Below are 11,714 nucleotides of genomic sequence, written 5' to 3' on the forward strand. Positions count from 1 at the left end.
AGGGAACGGTGTAGCACATGGATCAAGGTAGTGACCTTCCGTAGACACAGGGCAGATCGTAAGGAGAGGAAAGGCTGAGTACTCAGGCATGTTCAGGTAGGTAGGTGACGGGCAGGCCGATAAGGAGCAGGAAGCAGGTGGACATTCCCTTCTAATTGCTTGTTTCTTCCCTGAAATGAGAAACAAGGTTATGAACCAAAGTGAACCCCCCCCTTCAGTACTTACATACCAGGCTCCCTCTTGATTCAGAGCCTTTGTTCTGCTTGAGTCTCTTCATCCCCAGTGAACCCTCTGTCCTGATCCTTTTTCTCCGTCCTACCTCTCCACCCTGCCATCATTTCTGGAGAACACCTGATTGCTTCCTCAAAGAAGTAAAACACAGGACATCGAGTTAAGAAGCATGGGCTCTGCTTTCTCTTTTCCCCTGGTTCTCTTGCCTCTCTGGGTTTCCAAAACCCTACCTCAGTGGTTTTCAAATGTTTCTTACTTTGTCCCAAGGTAAGAAATACAGTTGACATCGTGACTCAGAACACATGTATATCCAGAGTTACAAACCGTAACCCGTAATGCACGCCAGGATTTTTCTATTCTGTCCCGTAGCAGATCCTTCGTCCTCCCTACCTTCACCCATGTAATAAGTTTACACCCATTAAATTGACTTCAGAACCCACTAACGATGGGTCTAGCCCCAAGTTGAAAATGCCCGTGGACCCTGACGGGTGGATTGTCATCTTGAGCTCTGGGGGTGCGTGGTGCAGAGCCCAGTGAGCTTTATCTCCCAGGTGTGTGCTTGTTGCTGCAACGTGTAATTGTGATACATTGTGTAGTGAGACATTCTGCTGGAGCTTCCATGAAATTTTTTTTTAACTAAATGCACAAGATGAGTATTTAACTCTTTTTCAAAGCTCTTTCGTCAGCATCATTTAAATGCAAAACAGATTTTTTTAAAGATTTGTTTGAGAGAGAGAGCCTTGAAGATGAGTGGGGGGAGGGGCCTAGCACAGGGGGACGGAAAGGGAGAGAGAATCTCCAGCAGACTCCCTGCCGAGCGCGGAGCCAGACCCAGGGCTCAGTCTCAGGACCCTGACATCATGACCTGAGCTGAAACCATGAATCCGGAGGCTCAACGGACTGAGCCACCCAGGTGCCCCATAAATGCAAAAGAGATTTTGTAGAAGAAAACTGTTTGTGGTTTTAAAAGCAAATGTGAAAGAGTTTATAGTTCTTAGGCAGATTTTCAATGCATTAAAAAGTTAGGGGTTTTACTTGATTGATTTTGGTTTTGCAATGATTTGTAAACTTCACTTTACCTGTGTAGCCATGAGGCTGAAACTATATCAGAATCATGGAGTTGACCCTCTCATTGCTTCTGAGGGAATGTAGATGGCAGGCCTCACGGAACCATTTGACACTTTGTAACAGAGACCAGTTTCCTCGTTACATATTCAGTAGGAAACTTGTCCTCTTTTGCATTTGAGAATACCAAAAGTAATGTATTTTTTAGTCCAAGAAAAGTCCACAGTAAACAATTTGTTGGGTCTTGGAGTGACTGAATTCTATTGATACTTTGAAAGAGAAGAACAGAGCATTAGCAAACAGTGTGTGTGTGTGTGTGTGTGTGTGTGTGTGTGTGTGTGTGTGTGTGTACTGTAAATAGATACTTGATTATTTTTATGAACATCCCTAAAAAAGTTTCCATATCCAAGTTGGCATATTTTTTTTTCTCCTCCTTGGGAACATACGGAATTATTTTCTCTTTGGAATTTCCTTCTGTTTAGACATGGATGATAACCCGATTTAGGATGCTGTGCATCTGTTTTTTTTTTTCCAGATTTTATTTATTTATTTATTTGACAGAGAGACAGGCAGTGAGAGAGGGAACACAAGCAGGGGAGTGGGAGAGGAAGAAGCAGGCTCCCAGCGGAAGAGCCTGATGTGGGGCTCGATCCCAGAACACCGGGATCACGCCCTGAGCCGAAGGCAGACGCTTAACGACTGAGCCACCCAGGCGCCCCAGGATGCTGCGCATCTTCTTGAACATGCATGGAAAATTCCAGTCCTAGTAATTTTTAGTCTTGAAAGTCAGTTTTTGTGCTTGTATGAATTTTCCTAAATTAATTAGTGCAATACAAAAGTCTAGCAGTTATGTTTGAATGAACTATTTTGGGAATTAGGGTGCTGTCCCCTACTCAAAACATGTACCCTTCCTCATGCATGACCATATACTGGGTGGAAGATAGGCCTCTGCCAGCTCTCTGGACAGGGAGTGGGAACCCCTGATGGTGGTGGGTGCCGGGGTGGAACTTCCAAGTCATAGGGCCACAAGCCTTCCTGTTGGGTGCGGGGGAGGCCACCTGTATTTTTCTAGTAGCCTTGGGTTTCTTTCAGACCAGGACAGAATCATGAGTCCCAGACTCCAGATTCGAAGGAACCTTCAAGTTCAGTCATGGCAGCTGCCTGCTTGGAATTCCACTGTCCTGTCCCTGTGCACTCACTGTCCCGTTCGTTTCTGCTCACACACCCCGTTGATGATCAGTCTCTCCCGTTTCAGATGCTCCAGATGTGAGTTCAAAACTGGGGAGTCGAAATCTTCCTCCGCACCTGCTCCTTTTCGTTCTTCCTCCCACCCGTGCTGGTTCTGCCTCCCACGGTTCTACTCTGCAGGTTGAGTGTCTCCACCCTCCTCGTGGCCCCCTGCCTTATCTGCACCCCCCCACAGTCTGTCCTTCCTGCTGGAGCCCACCTTCCAGCCTCCACTTGAGGACTGAGGACCGTAGCTCTTAGGCCGGAAGTGCATCTCCCAATTTTACCGGATCTAAGAACAGGCTTCTCTAACCCTGCTTGACTCCTTTGTCACGTTGGACACTGTCAGGCCCTTGGCCTCCTTGGTCTCGCTGCCCACTCCTCAGCCTCACCACCCACCCAGGTGCTGACGTGCTCCAGGATTTCTTCGTTGACCCCTTCATTCCCCCTCGAGATCAGCTCCTCTGGATCACCTGTCCTGGGTGTTGCCGAGGCACCAAACAACTGGCGTCCTCGTCTGTGTGGGCCACTGAGACCTCAGGCTCAACGTGCCCAAGACCTGACTCCTGGGCTCCATGTCCCACCCACCCAAATACGTGTTCCTCCTCCTCAGCCCTCCTCTTGGGTCACAAATCGAGGTTTGTGTGGCTGTTGGTTGACCACTCCGTGGCAGGGACCAAGCAGAGGGCCCTACTCTGGAACCCACGTGGCTGGCCGTGGGGAGACGGCGGTGCCTGCCGAGCTTCCTGAAGGTGGGGTGCACAACCAGGGCCGGGAGGGGGCCTGCAGCTGCGTTAGCGAGGCCGTGTCAGGACAGGCCCGTGGAGAAGTGAGATTGGGGAAGGACAATCTTGGAGAGGACATCTCGGGCAGGAAAATCCAGGCAGAGATCCCAGAGAAGCCCCTGGAGGCCGGAGGGCTTGTGAAACAGTTTCTGATTCTGCGGATTTGGAACATGGCAGACGCCATTGCTCTGGGCCGTGCTCTGAGACCACTGAGCCACAGCAGAGGCCCCAGGCGGCCGCACGGAAGAGCAGACTCTTGTGACTGAGTGCCCGCTCATGCCCCTGCGGCCGCTCCACCCCTGCGAACATGGGACCAAGTGCGTGGCCACCAGGGCCCGGCCCTGGCTCAGCACCTCCTGCGCTCCTGCCTTCTGGCAGCCCGCCTCCCCTCTCCCCTGCTCCCCTCCCTCCCTCAGCCCTGCAGCCTCCCCGCTGGGGCCTCCTCTGCACATGGATGGCAGCAGACCACGCTATGGGAAACAGTCTTTCATGAAGAAGGGCTTTCAAACCTCAGCATGGAGTCTGGTGAGTAGAGACAGCAGAAGGAAACCAGGGGAGGCCTGGGTCGGGCCCAGACTTGCTCGTGGCTCAGCTGCCAGTCAGTGGCCAAGTCACTTAACCCGTCTGTGCCTTGGTGTCTATGTCTGTAAAATGGGTTTAATAGTATCTGTCCCCTAAAGACTTCAGAGGATGTTTGTGAAGCTTAATGAGTGAGGTCCATTACACCCCTCAGAAGAAAGGTATAACTAAATACAAAGCACTATTGTAATTAGCTCTCAGGCTCTTTAAACCAGGTCGCATCTTGTTTTAAGAGAGTTACCATGACGACGGATTTGTTTGAAAAACACATAAAAAAGGTGTGGCCATAAATCTCACAATAATAAGTAAATTTAATTTGCTGGTTTCTATTGTAATAAAGAACCGTCTAGCTCCTGAGCGAGTCTCGCACTGACGGCCAGCCATTACTGCGACTGGGGACGTCTGCGTCTGGTCCACCGCAGCACGGACACCATTAGCGTTCCTCCCCAGGCACACAGCAGGCGCTTCACAAGTGATTCTGGATTAATGAACTCACAGCGCCTGACACTCTGTAGGCTCTAGGTGGTGGTTGGCTGCATGGATTGGAGACACAGTCTTGGCACTGGTAACGCTGAGCATCTTAGGGGTTCTCCAGAGAACAGAACCCAGAGGAGAGAAGAGATACATACCGAGATTTACTGTGAGGGTCTGGCTAACGTGGTGACGGAGGCTGACAAGTCCCGAGATCTGCGGTCAGCAGGCTGGAGACTCAAGAAGAGCCAGAGAAGACCAGTGTCCCGGCGGTGCCATCAGGCAGAAGGAGTTCCCTCTTGCTCTGCCTTTTTGTTCTCTTCAGGTCTTTGACTGATTGGATGAGGCCCACCCGCATCAGGGAGGGCCATCTGCTTTACTCAGTCTTCCAACTAAAATGTTAGTCTCATCCAGAGACACCCTCACAGACACGCCCAGAATGATGTTTGACCAGATGTGTGGGCGTCCCGGGGCCCAGTCACGTTGACACAGGACATTAACCAGCACAGTGGCGTTCGCCATGCCCTCACTCTGTGCCAGGCATGGAGTTCAGCACCCAGGAAGCTCTTGATCCAACCTTGTTTGATGGATCGTTGGACAAATGGGTGTGGGGAAGCTGCTGGATTCAGCCTAGTGCTTCATAGAGCCTGGGCAGTATTTCGGGGCACCGGCGAAGGCTTGGGAGCAAATGTTAAATAACTGCTGAAGTTTCAGATGGAAAGCTGAGACTAAGAAGATTAAGGAGGAGAGCAGAGAACACGGCTCCTAATTCATCCGCAACAGGGAAAGTGAGGAGGTCTGGGTTTGAGGCAAAGGGTCCGTTCTCCGTCTCCATGTCAGCTGGGTTCTTCTTCCCTCCTGGGAAAGCAAACCGTGTGCAAGGCCCGAAGGCCTCACTGGCGGTCCAGCAGGCCGGTTCCTGCTTCTGGAACTGCCAGGCTTAGAGCTCGGCATGTGCGCCCACTTAGCCTCGTCCCCCGTGCTTGCCGGAGGGGGGGCGGGTCCAGAGTCCCCGGCGGGGCTCTGCACATGGCAGAACTTGAAACTACCGGCACACAATGAGGACTTGACTCCCACACTTGACCTAAACTGACCGGAAAATGCTAGCTCTTGGGGACATGCCACAAATGATCAGAAAGGAATGGATTCAGGAGAACCAGGCTTCGAAATGGAGACTAAGGAAGAAGGTGCTGGAGGTGGAGGAGGAAGGACGGGGGTCTAAGGTTAGCCGGAGCTCCAGGCGGCACTGCTGGGCTATGGCTTCCCAGAGCCAACACCAACCTGTGGACCTTCCTGTCGTAAGGACACGGGTCCCAGTGGGTCCGGGGAACCGGCTGATGAGCCATTGGCCAGAGCTTGCGGAAGCGGCCCCGGGAGCCTGGCCCCCGGGCTGGGATGGGGGGGCCAGGGGACACACCCGGCTGAGAGCCACAGACCCACAGCCGGTTTTCCCAGCAGAGGCTTCTTGCAGATGAGAAGCCCCGAGGCGGTGGTGAGATGCAGAAGACAAGGAGTGAGGAGAGGGAGAGATGGGCCAGGGGAGGGGAGAGGGCATCTGGAGGCAGAGAGGGAGGGCTCCTGGGGCAGCAGGGTCCGGCTGGCTGGCCGCTCTCGTGAACGGTAGACTGTTCCAGGCCTGTGGGCTTCTCTGCAGCTAGGAGGGGGTACCCCTCTCGGCAGAGGGGGGATGGAGGGTGGATCTTTGATGAATCGTGTAAGAAATGTCTGCGGGAAATAATTATTTCCCCTTGGGGTTTGGCCTGGCACGCGGGGTCACTGGCTTTCGTGGAGTCGAGCACAGCCCCCCATGGACAACACGCAGCGTGTACTTCATGGAGAGTCGGAGGCAGGCGCCACGGGCAATTAGATGAAAAGACTCTGGTTTGGGGGCCAAAACTGGCCAGCTCGCCCTCGGCCTGTGGAGTCTGCAGGGCTACACCACCCAGGGGTTCTGTCCCTACCTCCTGGCTCTCTGCTGTTCTTCGGTGTTCACTACTACTTTCTAGACCTTAGCTCTTGCGTTCCTGAGGCCATCCATCCGCTTTACCCTTGACCTTCAAGTGAACCACTTGCAGCCCCAGCAGGTCCCAGGAGGTCAGCCGTGTCTGTTGGTTCTCAGCCGATGCAGATGAAGGGTGGGGGGAGGTACTGCGGGGTGTACACAGTGTGCCTCTGCCCACTTCTGGCTCCTGGCTGGGACCTGGTGACCGAGGTGACATCGGGCAAGGCGAGGGACAGCTGTCACTGCCAAGCGTGCCCTTCCAAAAAGGTCTGACTGGTCTGCCCCTTTGTGCATTTTAGCAAACAAGTGATGGAGTTCCTTCCGGTTGCTGGTAACCATAGCAACCTCCTCCACAGGGACCGTGCCCCCCCCCGCCTGGCACCGGGCCTCCCACCTGCACATGCTCGCTCAGGGGCAGTGACCGGTTCTGCCGTTTACCAAAGCTGCCAACTTGGGAATATTACTAAAAATTCTTGGATTTCTTTATCCATAAAATGGGTGTGATGATTTCTCCCTCACAAGGCTGTGGGGGCATTTAATGAGGTGTAAGTGTGCAAGGAACCCAACCGTGCCTTGAATATGGTCGGTTCCTGGTGGGTGTTCAGCATCACCCCCTCCCTGCCCAGCGTGGACCAGCTTCGCCACAGGTGTGGCCCTGCAGAGCGCCATTCTGCCCTCGGAACAGTCACCTGACTGTGTGACAAGATGGCACCCCAGGGGAGATCCTGCTCCGAATGAGGTCCCAGGCCCTATTCCACGCTCAGGCCATAGGCACCGAAACCGTGGAAATAGGGTTCTTGGAGTCCCAGGGTTCCTTCCCCACTGCCTGGCCCCATTTGCACCACCACTGGTTCATCAGTTAGAGCCAAAATCTCCAATAGATTGTTCCTCCCTCCTCCTGATACAACCTGCCAGATACATTCCATCTTTCCAGAGTCATCTCTTTGGATCAAGAACAGAGGATGCTTCCTTTCTGGCTCGGGCCGCCTGGTGGTCTGCCGGCACCTTCCTTCCCTTCGCTTAGGATATTACCAAGACCCCAGGTAGAAAAATCCCTTCTCATTTCCCCGCAGTTTTCTGGATGAGAATAAACCCCAAGCTTTGAATGCAATTCAAGCATTTCAATGCCTCCCTCCACCCCATCCTTTCTCCCTTTGGTTTCAGAATCCCAATCTCTTGGGTTTTGAATATTTGCCTGTTTTCGAAAGCAGATCTGTGGTTTAAATCACAACACAGGGCGCCTGGGTGGCTCAGTCGGTGAAGCGTCTGCCTTCGGCTCAGGTCATGATCTCAGGGTCCTGGGATCGAGCCCTGCATCTGGCTCCCTGCTCAGTGGGGAATTTGCTTCTCCCTCTGCCCCCTACCTCGTGCTTTCTCTCTCTCTCTCTCTCTCTCTCTCTCTCAAAATCTTTTTTAAAAAAATTTAAAAAATCACGACACACACTACCTGAACCTGACTTATAACTCAGGAGTTTTTATGAAATATTTCCAGCATTTCTAGGCTGCAGAATCTCCGGTGTCAAAATCTCACTGTGGGGGGCCCAGCACGTTGTGTGGCTGGTATGTTTCTGGAGGATCGGTGTGTCGCGGCACCCCCAGAAGACGTGCCGGTGCTGGGAGGTGGTCACCACCATGACATCTAAAGGTAGGAGCCAGACGGAGGGGCAGCAGTGACTGGGGGTGGAGGGAGGGCGGACGGCTCAGAGGAAGGCCCCAAACGGCCGCCCTCAGCTCTCTGGGGCGCTCAGGCCTGGAGACCTTGACTTCGTTCACCTGACCACATTCCCAGCTTCCTTCATTAGGACATGATCTCTAAAGAGGACTTGGGCCTCCAGAAAGTTATGTCAATCATGCTTGAAAATATTCTTCAATCAGATTGTTTTTCGGACTCGACAAGGAAGCCTTTCCCTGAGCGCCCCTGTGTGCTCTTTGCCCTCTGGACAGTGGATGGGGTGGGGAGAGGGTGGGATGTGTAAGAGACAGTAAGACCAGGCTCCTCCCTCCAGCTCCGCCTGGAAAGGCCTGGCAGGGCAGGGCAATGACAGGGTAGGGTGGTCCTAAACGTCCAGACTCCAGGCCCAGCCCAGGGAAGCGGCAGGGGGCTTCCTGTGAGCCCCAGGTGCCCCAAGGGGCTGGGCCTCCATCCTGGAGTGGAGGCTCTGGGCAGCTTCTTGAGCCCAAGAATGACTTGGTCAGTTTAACCCGCCTGCTTCCCCGATCACCTCACCTCCAGAGAAGGGATGCTAATCCAGCCTCAGTTCTTTTCCGAGGCGGGGGCTGGGGGCCCAAAATGCTTTAAGAGGAAACGGGTGGTTCGCGCGTGTGTTGGATTGCATTTATACCAAAGGCTTTGAAGCCCTTGCCTTTTCTGATTCCTTGTGTGGGTGAGGACAGGAAGGAGCCAGGAAACCCATGCTCTGGGCCCGTCTCCTACGCTGGTCATCTTAGGTGGGCAGCAGCCTCTTCCTGTGGGGGCGGGGGGGGGGGAGATGCTGAGGATGCAAGACCCGCTGGCCCCGCCCCACAGCTGGAGCTTATTTTATTGTTTCCAGTTGGAAAAGAAAGACATGCAGATCATTTAAAAAGACTTGCTTAAAACATCACAGCAATGTAACCAGGAAAGCGGAATCCACGGCCCTCCCACCACTCCCCTCCCCAGCCCTGTCTCTCCAGAGACAACGGTGTTGCATCACCGGACCTCACAGAGTTTATTGGTGTTGTGACATTTGCTGGGAGAGGGCGAGTTCATGCTCGGCTCCTTCCCTTCATCCTTCATCAGCTGCTGACACTCGAGCCCTCGGGGGGCGAGGCGCTACCCCGGGCACTGTGAGGGGGCCCGGTCTAACGAGGTAGGACCACAGTCCACGCCAGGGAGACCAGAAGACTGAAAGTTACGTGTATCCTAAGTGGGATCCTGGGACCCGAAAAGGATGGCGGGTAAAACCAAGGAAATCTGAGCAAGTATGGACTTGATATCGACGTATCCACATTGGTTCAGGAATCATACCACATGTTCCAAACTAACCTAAGATGGTAATGACTGGAAACTGGGTGCTGGGGAGATGGGGATGCCCTCTACTATAGTCTCAGTTTTTCTGTTAATCTAAAACTGTTTGAAAAAATTAAGTCTATGTTTTAAGAATTTAGTCAAAAGAACACAAAACCAAAAAGAGATAAGGCAAAACAGTAAGTGGCTCGTCGAGGCAGAGGAAGGCCAAGGCCCTGTGTGGGCATCCTCCGTCCTCAGGCTGGAAGCAGCAGAGCGTGAGCTCCCGGACCCTGCAGGGCGGCCTCCCCGGCAGCTGACCTCCCAGCACGTGTGGACAGAGGAGCGAGGCTGATATTTCAGGAGAGAGCAGTGAGGGGCTCCGTCTGGACCCCTGTCCTCATCCCTGCCTGTCAGCCCTGGTCAGGTAAGCAGGGCCCTTAGCCCTGCAAATACGCCAAAAGGAGGGGACAATTCATGATTATTCAGAGGGGGGAGGCCGGGCCTCCCTGCTCTGGTTCTGAGCCTCCACTACCAGCCTTGCGGGAGGGCTCCGCAGATGCCCACTGGGCGCACGAGTACGTGAATGAGCCACACATTTGTTTCTAGATCTTGCTGGAAGGGCTGCATCAAAGCACAAAGCCAGAGGGAGTGCAGGTAGGATCCCCCGACTGTCTTCCATTCAACGTGCTTGGAGTCTTGAGGGAGGCCCAGATGCTCGCAAGCCTCCTTGATCCACATCCAGTTTACTATTTTTCAATGCCTGGAGGTCAGATCCAGAAAGCAGCTTCTGCACCCCACCGCTTCCTGCCCCAAGGGCGTCCGCACAACTGCCTTCCTGTCAAACACCTGAGCAGTGTTGCGAGCCCAGGGAATTGAGCGGCAGGCCGGGAGAACCCCATTCCTTCTGGTTCCTTCCCCTGGACGTGTGTTTATGAAGGTCTCGGCAAACACAAGTGTTTGAAAAAGGCTTGAAATAGGAAACAGAGTCCCAGCTGAGTGTCTAGGTTACATGAAAGTCTAAAAAAAAAAATTAAAATCATTTCCTTCGAGCTTGCCAAGTTTGGAGGTCCTGTCCGGATCCACATATCCGGCAGATGAGTCAACTTGAATTTCCCTCCCCGTCCTCCACGCTGGCACCGTCTGCTCACGAGGCCGGCTCCTGAAGAAGCGAGCGGCCCACTGGGGCCCAGGACCAGCCTCCCGCTCTGTTGTAACATGGCCCTTTCCCGGGCCCGGGCTCCGGCCGGCGCTGGGCAAGCCTCGCTCTGCTCATGGGAGCGTTTGCTGAGCTGGGAATACCATTCTTAATACAAGTACAAGCAGCCTGTGTGTTTCATGGGTGAGACTTCCTCTGCTATTTCTGAGCACACAGTGCAGTGCGATTCAGTGTGTTCACGTAGCTGTGCTGCCCTCACCAACACTCTCTTCATCCCCCAAACAGAAACTCTGTGCCTGTGAAGAACTCGCGCCCCATCTCCCCTCCCGTCAGCCCCGCAAAACTCGATTCTACTTTCCATCCCTCTGACGCTGACAATTCTAGCTACCTCCTGTAAGGGGAATCCTACAATCTTTGTCCTTCTGTGTCTGGCTTACTGCACTTACCGTGATGTTTTCAAGGTTTACCTGTACGGTGGTAACATGTACCCAGATTTCATCTCGATGGCTGAATAATGTCCCACTGCCTGCATAGACACATTTTGCTTATCCATTCATCCCTTGATGGACACTCAGGTTGCTTCCATATTTTGACTACTGTGAGCAATGCTGCTGTGAACACGGGTGTACAAGTATGTGCTTGAGTCCCTGCTTTCAGCTCCTTTGAAGTGAATCGAGGGCAGCTCCGGACCCCCTGCCCGAGGACAGTCTGTCCCTGCATCGCTCTGTCGGCGCACTCATGCATCAGGCTCCCCGCTCACGAACACCCCCAGTCCTTCCCCGTAGGCTCAGCCTGATCAGCCCCTCCCTGCACCCCCTGCTCCCTGCGTGCTCCTCAATGCCAACCAGCTCTGGGGGTACGGATTTAGTCTGCTTGATGCATCTCTGGGTGCAGTTTCGTCATCCAGGGAAGCAATGAGCATGGATATTAAATAATAGTTATGTAAAAGAGTAAAACCCACGCCGGTATTATTACACAAGGTGTGATGCATTGGAAGGACAGGGTAGACTTAGCCATCAGAGTCACACCCAATTTATTTGTCAGATTCCTCAAATTGTGCAAACGGCCCGTTCCTCATCTAATGGGTGCTTGCCACCCACAGCCAGGCTCTAAGGATTCATGCCTTCCTTGTCACTGCTTGGATTTAAACCCCTTAGACTCCATGGGAACTGGCAAGTGAGAGGTAGTGAGTAGCACGTCGGAGGAAGG

General features: G+C 53.3%; 1 long non-coding RNA gene across 1 annotated transcript; it reads left to right on the forward strand.

The window, feature by feature from the left end:
- The first annotated feature begins 2,130 nt into the window (after window positions 1-2,130).
- LOC103662765 lies at window positions 2,131-11,448 on the forward strand. The gene is made up of 4 exons (XR_568660.2): window positions 2,131-3,833; window positions 7,295-7,403; window positions 7,853-8,005; window positions 8,913-11,448. It is a non-coding gene; the product is annotated as an uncharacterized LOC103662765 (long non-coding RNA).
- The last annotated feature ends 266 nt before the right edge of the window (window positions 11,449-11,714 follow it).

Source organism: Ursus maritimus, unplaced genomic scaffold (assembly GCF_017311325.1).
Source record: "Ursus maritimus isolate PB19 unplaced genomic scaffold, ASM1731132v1 scaffold_6, whole genome shotgun sequence".
NCBI classification, from domain to species: domain Eukaryota; kingdom Metazoa; phylum Chordata; class Mammalia; order Carnivora; family Ursidae; genus Ursus; species Ursus maritimus.